General features: G+C 40.3%; 1 protein-coding gene across 3 annotated transcripts in view; it reads left to right on the top strand.

Moving 5' to 3' along the window:
* 14-3-3zeta (tyrosine 3-monooxygenase/tryptophan 5-monooxygenase activation protein zeta) overlaps nt 1-16,127 on the top strand; it is a 200,880-nt gene that overhangs the window by 166,882 nt on the left and 17,871 nt on the right. The window lies entirely within an intron of this gene.

Raw genomic sequence — 16,127 nt, 5'->3', positions numbered from 1 at the left:
AAGGATCAGTTATCAGTGTAACACTGTTTCTTGTGGCAATTAATGGTATAGTCTCTAACATCCACTCACCAGTTAAGTGTTGCCTGTTTGCTGACGATTTGATTATCTTCTGCCCAGGGAAAAACATTACGACTCGACTCCTATTACAAGAATCAATTGTAAATATTCAAAACTGGACTAAAACCACAGGATTCAAATTTTCTAAAACTAAAACCAAATGTATTCTCTTCTCCAAAAATAAACATACTATCGCTAACCCTGAATTATATATGGAAGACCATAAAATTGAATCAGTTAAAACTATTAAAATTCTAGGACTTGTATTTGATAAAAAGCTCACCTGGACCCCATACCTTAAAAATTTTAAAGACGAGTGTCAAAGAAGAATGAATATGAAAATTCTCTCAGCAAAAAACTGGGGAGCAGACTACAATGTCCTAATGAAGACATACAGAGCCACAATGAGCCAAACTGGATTATGGCAGTATAGTATATTGTTCTGCCAGACCATCTACTCTTAAGATCCTTGATACCATCCAATCTTCAGCTCTTCGAATTGCCCTAGGAGCCCACCGCACCAGCCCCATAGCTAGTATAGAGATTGAAGCCAACGAACCACCACTTGAAATCAGACGTAAACAGCTGAGTTTGACATACGCACTGAAGATAGCTGGTACAAGTAACCAACACTTGAAAAAACACCTAATTTCAAAGAGACATAAAGGAAAACTAACTGGATCTCAACCCCAACCCTTTAACATCAGAATATCCAATCTTCTCAAAGAAATAAACCTCAGCCTTCCACCCATTTTATTTCCACACAACTCACTAGATACCCCTCCATGGGCAACTCATTTGCCTCCAGTCAACTGGGAATTGAACAACAATCTTAAAGCTCAAACTGACACAGCAAAATTCCAACATTTATTTAATTAAATTTGTAATAGATACTCATATAGTGCAATTTATACTGATGGATCAAAATTCAATGAGAGAAATGGTTGTGCAGTCAAATATAAAGACTATGGTAAGCTATACAGATTACCAGATCTTTTCAGTGTTTACAAGTGAACTGTATGCTCTTAAACAGGCCATGATTCATATTTCAAAAGCAAGCTACAATAACTCATTCATAATATTCTCTGATTCCAAAAGTGCATTAACTTCAATACAAAATCCATCAACAACACACCTCCTTGTTAAAGAAATTCAAATGCTGTACCACAAGATCAAGATTGCAGGAAAAAATGTTATTTTTATGTGGATACCATCTCACAGAGGAATACCAGGCAATGAATCAGCTGATCAAGCAGCAAAAGAAGCTACTAGTCTTCCAATCAACGACCGTCAAATTGCCACGCCACATTCTGATATCATCGCTTATATCAAAATCAAACTACACGAACAATGGAAAATGAACTGGCTTAAAACTTCCACTAGCAACCTCCAAAAACTTAAAATGATATCTACGAGAACATATCCTCTCCAAAACCTCACCAGACATGAACAAGTCTTAATCTCCCGACTAAGGATAGGACATACGAAGATCACCCACAACTATCTCCTAGAAAAGAAACAACCTCCCACCTGCAGCAAATGTAACTGCTCTCTCACTGTCAAGCATATCATCTCAGAATGTCAACTGTATGACCATTGGCGCCAACACCACAACATACCTAAAGAAATGGAACGGACACTGTCTTCTCCAGCACCGAGTCAAGTCATCAACTTCCTCAAAGACACTGGCTTGCACTCCAAAATGTAATTACATTATACTTATTTTTTCTTTACATTGTTATAATTACATTATTATTATTATTATTATTATTATTATTATTACCATTATTCTGTAATCATATGTAAGAGTCGAGAGAAGACCTTGGAGTTAAAGCGACTATAAACAACCCTAATAAAAAAATAAGAAAATTTAAAAAACCTTGCAGTTCCGGACTGCACAATTTCGTCAGCCGTCGAGCACTACTCGGAGATATTTATTCCTGACGGGACTCATAGGTCGCCAGAAGTCCTGCTCCCTGCAATTACACCTCAAAAACAAACAATATGAAAATAAACTCAATGGGTCGAAAGATAACTGAATTAATTCACAGAAACTATCACCAAGCGAGAGCGGTTACATAGAAACTGAGACCGCAGGGGATACAGAATGGGCAGCTAACTGTATAGCTGCCCAGACCATGACTGAGTCATTTACCGCTTGTGAGAAATGTGTGATGACTTCATTGGCATTCCAGTGATATATTGCGTCACAAGCGCTACGTTTGGCATTTCTAGGGGTAAAAATATTTGCTGTCTCATAGACGGGCTATATTGATAATTTTGAAGTCTGAGGGAACTGAGTAACTAAGTTGGCAATTAAAGGAAGGTATTAACCCTCTGAGTCGCGCGGGATGTTAACACTTCACGTACGTTTGTTATGCGGCCCACACATCACACACCTTCAGTTTATTGGAACGAAAAGCTGCCCATAAAACTGAACGAAAACATGGACTGAAAGTGTGGGGCTGGCTAAATTTTTCCCATCAGTTTTTGTGCCAGTTCTGGCGAATTTCGTCGTAAATGCGGTTACTACGTGTTTAAGGCGATTGAAAATATGAGCGAGTATATAGTAGGCTGTTGTATGTTTTCAGTTTTGTCCGAAAAAATAAAGAAAAACAGCAAATAATTGAGTAAATATTCCAATAATTTGTATTATATTAAAATTATCTTCTGAAAATCTTGGCTACCCCTATAAACACTCATCCATGTATTTTGTTTGTCCAACCCTTGTTTCCTTTCTTTACGGGGTCGGATATGAGGTGAGATGAATCTGTCGTGGCTGGTTTTTATGACCGGATGCCGTTCGTGACTTCCTCATCGGAGGAGTTGCCTACTCCTGTCGAATAGCACAAAGGGTTCTGCTAGTCTTAACATCTCCATCCGACGGACGAATTCACCATAAACAGCGTCATATGCCCTCTCTCCATATGAACACTGCGGAGAGGTTTGGAATTGAATCCAGGGTTTTGGCGCACAATCTAGTGATAAGAAATTATATACCACCTCACCCTGTCGGCCAGCATTCTGGTGATTTTTTTTTTCTACCAACGGGACTCGAACCGGCTGACCACGGTGTCAGACCGTTCAGACTTCAACGCCTTAACAATCATGGCCACCAGGCGGGCTAAACACTGATTCATGTATTTAATAAAACGAAATGTTTTCCACTTCTGTGAATGATATATAATTTTACACGTCGACAAACTGTGGTCAAGATTCCGTTGGTCAACCAGGAAGAAAAGGCCTTTATGCAGGGTCTTTTTTTATGGCTTGTTCCGTGTGTCGGGGGAACACGTACGGAAGGCGATAGCGCGGCCGGGTAACTCATTTGCCGAGAGATATATTGCTTCATGACCGGCTGAGATGATCTAATGCAATACGGTAGCGATGAACATTTCTTCACAGTAATAGTTCAGTTCTGCGGTATTGGCAGCGTGTTCATTGTGTCCGCTTTAAAATAGCGTAATTTCTGTAGGAATACCAATCGTGTGTTCGAGTGATGTGTACAGTAGAACAGCGTGGATTCTCTGGATCTTCGTTTGTGTTTGTAATGGCAAACAATTATACTTACTATATTGTCAGGATTCATTATCACACGATTACGGTGAAAGTGACTCGCTACGAAATTGGAAACGCCACGAACAGAAGAAACTTCATGAAAGATGGAAGCAGATACAACACAGGCGGAGGTCATTATATTAGCTTCCTTGCTCTTATGCGGAATGTCTGCTTGGTTCCCCTAGATGTCGCATCGGCAACTGTGTTGGGTAACCTTGGACACGGCGCGGCGTGTCGACCATAGCATACACGTAAAATAACTAAAGTAGCTAGATAAAACGTTTACGGTGTCTAATGTTAAAGCCACGATATCATGTTAGATATGGTCTACTTTGAGCGAAGTAGCGAATCTTCGTAACTTAGTATACTTGGCGATGGCACTTAATTTATACAGTGTTGTAATCAGCACCTCAAACATTCATACAAACCACAAATCACCTGCAATTGCGATCGCAACTTGTGCTAACTCCCTTGTTACCAGGTTCGATCCTGGCTTAGTCCGGTGGTATTTGAAGGTGCTCAACAAATACGTCAGCCTCGCGTCGGCAGATTTTACTGGCACGTAAAAGTACTTCTCCGAGACTAAATTCCGGCACCTCGGCGTCTCCGAAAATCGTAAAAGTAGGTAGTAGGACGTAAAGTCAATAATAATAATAATAATAATGTCATCAGAACTGGTTCACTTCAAGTAAATTCTGAAATCTGTTGCTCTTGTCTTAATCTTTTCTTCCAGTCTTAAATATGGCCTAATAATAAATGTCAGTCGAAATGTCCCGTATTTTCATGTTTGTGATCTGGACACCTTAGGGTAGTCATACCACATATCTTAACATTTCTGCCTTGAGTGGTGAAAGTTTCATTTTCTGTGAAAATGTGTTATGAAAGACAGGAAGCTAGAATACGGAATCTTGTAGACGTTTTCAGTTGAGGGAGATTTCGATGACTCTGATCCAGAAGTGACAATTTTAGTAAGGAACTTACCCTATAGGTGGGCCGGCGTAAGGTTGCACATGACAGCTGCGCACAATGTTGGTCACACTGCAATGGCGCACAAAGCGATGTTGCCGCAGTAACAACAGCTGATTGCACGACACGTGAGTTTTTAAAAACATGGGAGAGATATTTTTAATGTCATCGCGATGATACATAATATAAATGAAATCCGCCGACAAAAATCAAACTTTATACTCACCGTTTATTCATCACACAATATGATGCGAGATAAATACACTACGAAGTTCTTATTATCGCGATGTTAGAAGGTACGGAAGAAATCGGCTGACAAGAATCTCACTTTAAATACACCAATAAATGTTAGAATAACTTACACCGGTGCTAACACAAAAGGTTTCAAGTAAAATCTATAAAATTTATGAAAATTCGGAAACCTTATTTTCATACCTGATTCACAAAGGTAGAGGCTCGATATACTCTAGATCACTGCCATCACTACCGTCGCCTTCGTTGTCATTGTCATCAGATCATGAACTCCTGACAGTCTCTGATGATGCCATGTGTTGCTATTGCCGAATTAATGAACGTTGCGACATGGCCAACTTTCTTCACCCACAAAACCGTATCCATTCGAGCAATACTCTCCTGAACAGTCCTTCCACTTCAGTAAGGACTTATTAGTGCGTACGTAATGTTTTACTTCACCCCATACCGTACCAACTCAATGAGGTTGAAGTGACAGTGGTATGGCAGCAACCTAATCACCTCGTGCTCTTGTTCCTTCGCTACTTCGTCGACTAATTTAGTCATACACATATGCGCTGGGATATTTCTTTCCTGCAGCCATTCCACTAACAGTTCTTTACGAGCGCTCGAAGTAGCGGTCTTGTCCATTATTACGGAGTGGTAAGGTGCATTGTCCATAACAATGACAGAAGGGACTTTGAGCTGTAATAATCGTCCTCGTGTCTTCGTATTACACCAGCCTGGAAATAATTCCTGTTACAGGAGATAGCTTAATTCGTTTCTTTCCCGGAGTGCTGTGAAACAAGTCCCTACTATCAGCCCCGTTTCCGCTACTGCTATGTATCGGTACCCCAGTCTCTTTTTACTTTTGTTCTTGGAGGCGAACACCTCTCTGAATAATAGTACGATTTGAAAGCCCTAATGTTTGACATATGCGTTCCACACCATGATCTGCAGGAACAGAGAGGCGGCTAGCGTACGAATTTCCTCTCCCTCTCGTAAAACTCGCGAGTTCTCCACACTAATTCTAAAGCCTGACTATTAAGGGACACTCCGCGCTTCATGACTATGTTGCCGTTTCCGAGATATCGCACTGCATTCGTTAAAATAAGATTTCACAATTATCTCACAACGAAAACAAAACTTTCATAAACGCGTGAATGACACCTGACCACGTGCTAACGGAGACAGGCAAAACGGCAACACTTCAATGCGGTAGTCAAGCTAGTTATAGATGGCACCACTATACTACCCATATTGCCAACAACAATCGACTGTAAATAGTTCGTATTTATTTTGTGGCTCGCTTAAACTTTATAACATTTTTAAAAGTCTCATATTTGTGTAAGCAAATAAAATATTATGAGCACTATATGGCATTAAATAAGAATTAACATGAATAAAATGCGTAACTGTATCTGACATGGAAAGTAGTAGATTGGTGATTCTGATTAACGGGTGACGTTCTTCATTTCATTTTTGTAGTGGTGCCAACATGACTTACAACTGTCAAGTGCAACCTTGTGCCGGCCCACCTATAGACAGTTATACGAGTGATAGTGAAGAAGTTAATGTGTAATAAACTATTCTTTTCAGTACTGAGCAGGACATAATTGCTTGGGTAAAGAAAAAAAAAAAAGCGGGAGAGAGATCCCCCTCCAAGGAATGTTCGGACGTGTCAACAAAACATGGTATTACATCTCCCCGGTGTCTAAGGCCGTGCTAAAAGTACATACCAAGTCACTGCTCGAGTATTTCTCACCCTTTGTGGACGGCATAATGATCAGAACTATTACTAACTTCACAAACATTTACATCTCCAGTATTGCTGGAAATTATTAAAGAAATCGCAATGCTGAGCATACTGACGACTCTGAAATAAAATGTTTTTGGTATTCTGATACTAGCAGGTGTAAATCAGTATTCTTCAGAATTCTTGACAATGCAAGAATTAACGCGTAGATCATATTTTCTTCAAACAACCGGGAAGAAAGTCAAATGTTACTTATTTACACAGTGCATAGAAGAGTTTATACTGAGTCTGCCGATGACGATTCGGGAAAAAAGTGGAAAAACTAAAGAATAGAAATATGAAGTATGCTTAAGTAAGCGTGCTAGTGTGTTTCAGTGCCGTTTTTATGTTGGTTACGGGAAACTTCCTTGCTTGGCTATCCGTAACAACGCATTTTCTAATTTGGATATTGTTTCGCTATACAACAATTTGTTAGAAAAGTATTGCAGCAACCATTCACCGCACTTTTTGCCTACTATACTCTGTGGACGCCTGGAGTAGTGAAATAATTTTACGGTAAGTTTTAATGGGAAAATAGCATTCATTAGAAGGCAAAACTGCTATTAAGGTTTTATGTGCCAACATCTCATTTAGGTATTCTAGGTACAACGAAATTCACGTATTATGCTTCAGGAAGTATAAAACGAATACATATCTTGAAATTTGTTAACCCTCAACTAGTGACGTGGTGTCTGACAGACTCCTTGTAGGAGATACATGTGCACCCCTAAGCACACAATCGGAAGTGAGACTTTTGGTTTGCAGTACCTTTTTATCTCTCTGTCAACGAACGTTTCATCATTAGAGATTCGCCCTCATTATTATCGTTCTCTCCTCAGAGTGTGGACAAGTTTCCAAGTGGCTTCGTAGACACCACGTCACCAGTTGTGTAACATTTTAATGTGTGGATTCTTAAGTTGTACGAAGTGAACTCATAGTTTTTTTAATTTGTGTTCGTAATTCAACAATGGCAGACCGTGCTGGTCCATCTCGACCTATAAGGCCTGAAGGTCCTGGGTTCGAAGATCAGGTAGCACAGTGGTTAGATACAGAATTTAGTGATGTTGAAAATGGTGTGGACAGTGACTTTGCTATTGAAAGTGATCATTGTACTGACTCGGAAGAAGAAGGCACAGGTAGTGAAGGTGAAGATCAAGAATGCACAGAACAGCATTATTATTACTACGGTAAAAAAAACCGTTATAAATGGTCCGCTAAAGAACCTACTAGAAATGTACGCACCCCAAGTCACAACATAATTCGCTTACCTGCGTTACGTGCTCAAGCAAGAATTGGCAATCAAATAGAACCTAAAACTGCCCGAATTTTATATTTTCCAGGGAGATGGTGCAACTTATAGTTGAATAGACTAATGTCAAAATGCGGAATATGAGACAGAAATACAAACGCATGGATCGTTCCGAAATTGACGACACTGATGACATGGAATTTGAAGCTCTTTTAGTATTACTTCTCTACACTGCTTCTTTCAAATCAAACAATGAAGATATTTCTGCAATGTAAACAAGTTATCAAAAGTAATATTTCTGTTCGTTTACGAAGTTTCACAAGATATGTACGGCATGTCTATTGATCACTTCTTAATTTGAACACTTAGGCCACTTTTGCTCCAAAGGGTTCAGAAAAAGATAGACCCTATATGTATTTTCTTGAGATTAGTGAAAACATGCAAACAAATATAATATGTGATTCAGGTGTGTATTGGACGAAAACAGAAATCAAATAAGACAAATTACAAATATTTGTAATATTTTTGAATATTTTGAAAGTGCAAAAATTAGTGCATTGCAGGTTTTTGTAGTTTCAGTGAATGTGTGATAAACTTAAGTTTTCTGAAATGATTATGTTTCATTCTGTGTAGGAAAGTAGTTTTTGAGCCATTCGGATGCATATGAGGGACGATGATGCAATCTAAGTTGAAACCTAGATTTCTTCTTCATAAAGTGACACTCTTGGATTCAGATTTTTTTAAAATTTTTGGTGCAATGGAGTTGGTAATAAAATGTGTTAAACCATTCGTCAAGATATGCCTTTTCAATATAAAATGAATAAACCTCGCCTTAATGAAATGTAATTCCATTAAAAATGCTCAAATTATAGACGTCTCTCAGACACCATGTCACCAGTTATGTTCCTTCCGGAATACGTCGCCAGTTGAGGGTTAAATAGCTATAGGGAAAAAATAGGCTAAAGCCTAAAATTCCGGGCCCTAATAATTGTATACTGTGCCCTCATATCTCTGCTGCTGAGTGACCGTTGCATTGCGAAGAAAATGGATTAGTTGCTGTCAGCGTTTCTATTCCTATTCGGAAGACATTCCTCCACATTATGGGGCTCGGGAGTTCTTAACGACGGCTAACTTGGTCTGGTAGTGAGCCAGGTGTGTCATGCTGGATGAGCTCGGCCGGCGCTCCTACCAGGATTCACACACCCCACACAATCCATACACAGGTATATGTGCTGTCGTACCGATAATTGTTAAGCTGATATTACAAATTTTGTAGTTAAGTAAAATGCCACCTATGAGTCAAAGTAGGGAGATTTACTTTACGTCGCACAATACCGACACAGATAGGTCTTCTGGCGACGATGGGGTAGGAGTGGGAAGGAAGCGACCATGGCCTTAATTAAGGTACATCCCCATCATTTTTCCTCATGTGAAAATCTTCATGGCTGCCGACAGGAGTTCGAACCCACTATCTCCCGATTGCAATTTCTAAGGATAATCAGTCATCGGTGAAATTAGAAAACTGGTGAGTAAGCCTAGAATGTTCGAACACGAAATGGCGATGTATGATTACCCACTAGTCTTGTTCTTGATACGGAGGTTGGAGATGAGATGAGATTAATTTATATGGCGTGTTATTATGCACCTCTCAAGGTGCATACGGTTGTGTGAAAATCCAGTGCCTCTTAACAACTGGGCGGATATTACTTCACCTACTGTCGGATTTTTTACTGTGGACACTCGAGTTTAGGCTTTAATTACAAACGAACCAATAGGCCTATTGCAGCGCGAGATACAAATATTTTCCTTGTTTATTTCTACATTAGCGTATCTGACACATTGTTTTTTGACGTTCATTAAATATTTTCTATTTGTGGTCGTAATAAATATTTTTGGCTTCTTTAGGACGCGCTCACTCAGGAATATATACATGGAAAACTAGTTGTCAGATGGTAATGAAATTTTTATATGTTAAAACCACAAGTATTTGTAGTGTAATACTGAAGTTACAATTTTTTTCAACCACCCCGAAAAAAGTTATTTTTTCTAAAGTAACTCTTTCTCAGCCCAGGATAAACGTACAGCAGCAAACTTGGGCTTGTTTTGAAGCACTGAAATGAAATGGCGTATGGCTTTTTAGTGCCGGGAGATCCCAGGACGGGTTCGGCTAGCCAGGTGCAGGTCTTTTGATTTGACTCCCGTAGGCGACCTGCGCGTCTTGATGATGAAATGAAGACAACACATACACCCAGCCCCCGTGCCAGGGAAATTAACCAATGATGGTTAAAATTCCCGACCCTGCCGGGAATCGAACCCGGGACCCCTGTGACCAAAGGCCAGAGCGCTAACCATGTAGCCATGGAGTCGGACTTTGAAGCACTCGGTCGTGGTTATCAGAAACTAAAACTGTAACCGTACCGTATGGTACGGAATTTATGAAGAGGAATATTGAAAGGAGCTTTTGTGTACGCCGGACCGTGCGATTAACAGGAGGCCGGGTGGCGAAATCGGGCGCAGTGTTGCCGCGTTCAGTAGTAGGACTTATCTACCTGGCTCATTTTTCCAGCGCAGGTACAGTCCCTTGCGCTACACCACTCGAGATAACGCGCTACTAATCAGTGTCTTTAGCACCCGTGCAGTTCATATTCCGAAGGAATTAGTTGTACACTTGTAAAATCTTTGCTACGAATGGTGGTGGTGGCAATACACAGAGGTAGTTCCTATTCTACTTTAATCAGGACTAGCTGATGTACCCGTGCTTCGCTACGGGATTCTCAGAAAGACTGACTTGGTGGTTTTCCTAACTGAATTCTGCATAAGTCATTACAAAAACGTCGGTAGGAATGTAGCGATTGAAAGCAATGTTATGAATACTCGATCAAATGAAAAACCGCACACTTTCTCACTTTCAACGAACAGTACTACGGTGCCGATCCAAGAGCCCAAAGTTCCAGAGCTGGAATAACCAGGTCGCAGACTGCCGTGAACACTCCTGTCATTTTTCCGTTAAATATGCACACTATTCACTCCTATCAGTGGCTCAGAGTAGATTGTATAGCTCGAATACTATGATGAACCAGTGTGTTACGTACCAGATATATCAGAAAATGTATGAACCAGAGGAATGGCATGCTAAAGAAGAAAAAGTTACCTTACACCCCAGCTACTTCCCACCAATATACAGGCAGGCTGTTAGTCGGTACGACCAAGCGAGTTGGCCGTATGGTTAGGGGCACACAGCTGTGAGATTGCATCCGGGAGATAGTGGATTCGAACCTCACTGCCGGCAACCCTGAAGATGGTATTCGGGAGATGGTGGGTTCGAGCCCCACTGTCGGCAGCCCTGACGATGGTTCTCCGTGGTTTCCCATTAAGCCACGGCCGCTTCCTTCCACTTCCTAGACCTTTCCTATCCCATCGTCGCCATAAGACCTACCTGTGTCGGTGCGACGTCAAGCAAATTTAAAAAAACCTCGGTACGCTGCAGTAATCCTATCTATCGGGGATGAGAGGAAAGAGACAAAAAGCACATCACAACAAACAATGGTCAATGCAATGTTATTGTTGATAAAGTTTATTAGCTTTCTATGTTGCAGGCCTTCACATTAGTTATCTTTCGACTCTGTGATATTAGGATGTCTTACAAAATTATTTATATCGTAGACTGTAGTTCCTTATTCTCAGACTTTACATACCGATTTTCACTTAATTCTGTTTACCCATTTTCTCGTGACTTGGCGCTGATATGGACTTAGTAACAAAAATCCAAATTTATGAATATCTCAGATTATATGCGGTACAGTAACAATGTATAAGACATAAGTGATCGGAAATTTAATAACTTCTTACGTAACTACTACTAACTTACGACATAACTAAAGTTAGGTTAGTTATGTAGTATTTATCGATACGACCACTAATGACATAAATAACATATTTGAGAATTACATTTCAGACCTTCCCCTAAACTACCATTTCACTCAGCGTGAATAAAATGTTTAGCCTAGATTGCAGTGGTTCATCACCCTACATTACATACCGATTTTCATTAAATTCCCTTCAGCCGTTTTCTATTGATGCGTGTACAATCATACAGACAGACAGAAATTACGGAAAAGTAAAAAGTGCATTTTCTTGTTGCTGCGGACATGACCGATACAGAAATACCATTCTTTTCAAATTCTGAGCAATGTATAGACAAAACTCTTTTATATATATAGATTACATTTCAGCAATTCCCCTGAACTACCATTTCACTCAGTGTAATAACATTATTGATAGCCTAGATTAAAGGGACCTATTCCCCGACTTCGCATACCAATTTTCGTGAAGATACGACCACTAATAAAATAAATATTTGACAGTTAAATTTTAGGCCTTCCCCTAAACTACCAGTTTTCTCAGCGTGAATACAATTATTTATGGTCTAGATTATATCGACATATTACCCCGACCTTGCATACCGATTTTCATCAAGACACGGCCACTAATAACAAATATTTGAGAATTAAATGTCAGGCCTTCCCCTAAACTACCATTTCACTCGGCGTGAATAAAATAATTTATAGCCTAGATTGTAACGGTTCATCACCCGACATTACATACCGATTTTCATTAAATTCTCTTCAGCCGTTTTTTCGTGATGCGTGTACAGACAGACAGACACACAGACAGACAGACAGAAATTACGGAAAAGAAAAAAATGCATTTCCTTGTTACTGTGGACATGATCGATACAGAAATACCATCCTTTTCAAATTCTGAGCAATGTACAGACAAAACTCTTACTTTATATATATATATATATATATATATATATATATATATATATATAATCTGTCCGTTGCTTATCGTTGGAATAAGTATTGCTTTGAGAGGCATTGCTTTAATTCCACAGTTCATTGCCCGGTAACCACTGGCTTAATTGATGAAATATGAACTTCGTGTAATGCGCCGTTGTTGTCGGGAGAGGACTGGCCCAGTTGACGCATATTGACTTTACTAACCTAGCGCGCATCTCTACAGGAATCCCTTGTTCTCGTAGAAGCGTTCAGTTATAATTATTAAGAAATCAGACATTTCATTACTGTAGACCAATTAGCAAGTATTCTGAATGCGGTTGCATTATTCAAGAAGAGGGTTTTTTAAATTCTAGTTCTGTTTTTAGTGTGGATGTAGAGAATTAATTTGCAGCCTAGAGGCCTTCGGTTCACATGGTTTTTGGGTTCTGTTCCCGGCCAGGTCGAATTTTCTACGCGGCTTAGTTCTCAATGTACATGCAACCACCACAGAAACACGACGTAGTGAATACGTTCTTCGACATTATGTTGGCGTCAGGAAGGCTGTAAAACAGGATCTAGTCCACTTTGTCGGCGTGTGGCAGAAAGTGGAGGAAGAATATGGATTTAGTGGTTTGTCCTGTTCCTTACAAATCAAATGGAGTTCGAACGATAGGTCAGTGACATTGGGACACCCTGATCTTAAAATCCGAGAAATGCATAGCTGTTAAATGTTATTCTATAATAGTCTGGCCGCTATGGACTGCTTGGTAACACCAGATTTCATTTTATGTCCAAATCTTGCTCATCTAGGGGCTTTCACATCCTCCCAGTATTTAAGGTCTTACTTTTTCTCGGATAGTTTTCCACAGCCTGCTTCCAATCATTTGACCGGGTCAGGAATAGAATGAAGCCCACCCCCCACTAGCACGAGAATAGGAAATGTGCATGTTGCGGAAGCCTATGGCACTCCTCTGCGGCAATGATTGACAGATGACTTGATATTGGAGTGTATTGGTGGAATGAAAGATGACAGGGAAAGCCGAAGTACTCAGAAGAATCTGTCTCGCCTCTGCTTTGTCCAACACGAATCTCGCATGGGATTTTAAAAACCCGGATTTGAACCACAGTACCCAGTGGTACACCCATTTGAGGGTGTTCAATTCCGTGGTCCACTTCGGCTTCTGGTGCATTAAAGAATTGCAGGAAGGAATTGGGACATCCTGATCTTCAATTCTAAGAAATGCATAGCTGTTAAATATTTCATAATGGTCTAGCCGCTATTGACTGCTTTGGTAACACCAGATTTCATTGTGTGCATATCTTGTTCATCTAGGGGCTTTCACATCCTCTCAGTATTTAAGGTCATACTTTTTTCGGATAGTTTTTCACCTAGATTTGTAAATTACACTCGGAAACACGCGAATTGCTGCTGTTAATTATCTTGTTCGGTGCCTTTTTTAGGCATTATAGGAAATCGGTTGCATGAAGTCTACATGTTGGTCGCGGTTTGGATTGTCTTGCTGTGTGACTTGTTCGAAATCCGGTTTGTGGCCTCTGGTAGGGCTGGCTGGTTAGCTATTCTGTGCAGAGGCACCTTTGCTTCTTACGGAACAATGCCAGCAGCGGAAGCAGATCTTACACGGGAGGGAAGTAGGCAATACAGCTGTTAGGCATTCTGAATACCTTTGCTAGGGTGTGGCGACGTTTCGTGTAGAGTTCAAATGTGTATTAAAACTGGAAACGGTAGTTTCAAGAGATCGGCAGGCATGAACAGTAGGGTCCGTAACAATAATTCTTAAATATTTCTGGTATTACAAATATCATTGTGATCATCCAGTACGTAATTTGCCATGGATTCTTGTTAGGTCAATTTACATGTTTCTTTCGATATTCTTAGAATATAGCTTAGGAAATAATTCTGTGAGCAGCCCTAGCTTGGGAATAATTGTTGGCAGCCGTGAAGATGCTTTTCCATGGTTCAAATTTTCACACCAAGCAAATGCTGGGGCTGTACCATCATATCACGGTCGCTTTCCTCCCAGTCCTAGCTCTTTCGAATACCACAGTCGTAAGACCTACCTGTCGGGGCGGCGTAAAGCAAATTGGAGAGAGAGAGAGAGAGAGAGAGAGGAAATTTCTGGCAGCATTTTCTGTCCGTTGTATTATCATTTATTTGGAACGTTCTCGAAGGAAGTTACTGAATCGACAAAGTATTCTGGTGCAGTTGATGTATTTATAAACTGCACGTACACTTTTCTGTAGAGTAGGAATATGCCATATACGGGTTTAGGCCATTCGTCGTCGCGTATTCCCGGGTTTCAAATAGAAATCTAGGGTTGTATGTAGAAGTTAGGACTAAAAATATCTGCAAATGTGTTGCTTTCGACCGTGCTTTTACTCGAGGACTTCTGTTTTTGGTCGATCATATTTTGTATGATTCTGTACTTGGAGTGTATCAGAAAGGTGTGTATAATGCCCTCGTTTTCTACTGTTCAGTAATAGTAATGGGTAATTAGTTTCAACTGTGGCTTTATGTGGCTTGAAAAGTCGCCCGCCGCTGCTAGTTATTTTAAAGCGTAGGAATTCCATGGGAGAGCAGATGTAGTAGCTGCGTGTGCTTTTTTAGTGAGGTGTGCCGCTTCCATAATCTGGTTTAAGGTTGTTGGTCATAGAATAGTTCAGGATCGTGATGTGGAAACACTTAGGCATACAGACTTTCTTGAGGCTTTAAATGACGAAAAGTTAGCAGATAGTTTCACCTGTAACATAGTAATTCGGAAGGATCAGTTTCCTTCCCCCTCTACGAGTTTTATAATCGTTCCTTGTTACATGCAGTGGATTCCTTTCACAGTTTTAGACCGAATCAAGTTGCACTGTTACACTATAGTGTCAATACAAATTGCTGCCAGCTAGTTTGTAGTTATATGCGACTGTTGATATTGTGATTGATCATAGCCACGGGGCCTCCAGTTTTACGTGGAATCTAAACCGCAGACTCGTTTTACATTTCAAAAATTCTAAGTTCATTGGCTAGGATTCGAACTTTGATCACCTTAATGAGAAACTAGCGACAGTGCTACTTACTGTCGCACCTCCCCTGTACCGTTGGCAAGTTCCATTTATACTTTTACTTGAGACTTGATCTTTTTCTCGGTCTCTAATAGAAAATGTTCAACCCTTGTTTTATGGGGTCGAGTATCAACTGTGATGGATCTTTGTAGCGGGTTTTTACGACCGGATTCACTTGACGTCGCCTCGTCAGGGGACTTGATATATGAAATCAATGCCGTGATATTTGATAGTAGGAAGGGAGAGGATGAAACCCGGTGCCTCCTGTCAAATAGCAAGAAGGGATCTGCTCATGACTTAATGTATCCATCCGCCGAACGAATAACAAACAGCGTCATATGCTGCCGCTCCAAATGGACACTGCGGAGAGGTTTAGAATTAAATCCAGGCTTTTGGCATACCACCTCTCCTACCTGACTGG

Source organism: Anabrus simplex, chromosome 10 (genome assembly GCF_040414725.1).
Source record: "Anabrus simplex isolate iqAnaSimp1 chromosome 10, ASM4041472v1, whole genome shotgun sequence".
NCBI lineage: Eukaryota > Metazoa > Arthropoda > Insecta > Orthoptera > Tettigoniidae > Anabrus > Anabrus simplex.
This window is presented reverse-complemented; position numbering and strand designations above follow the sequence as displayed.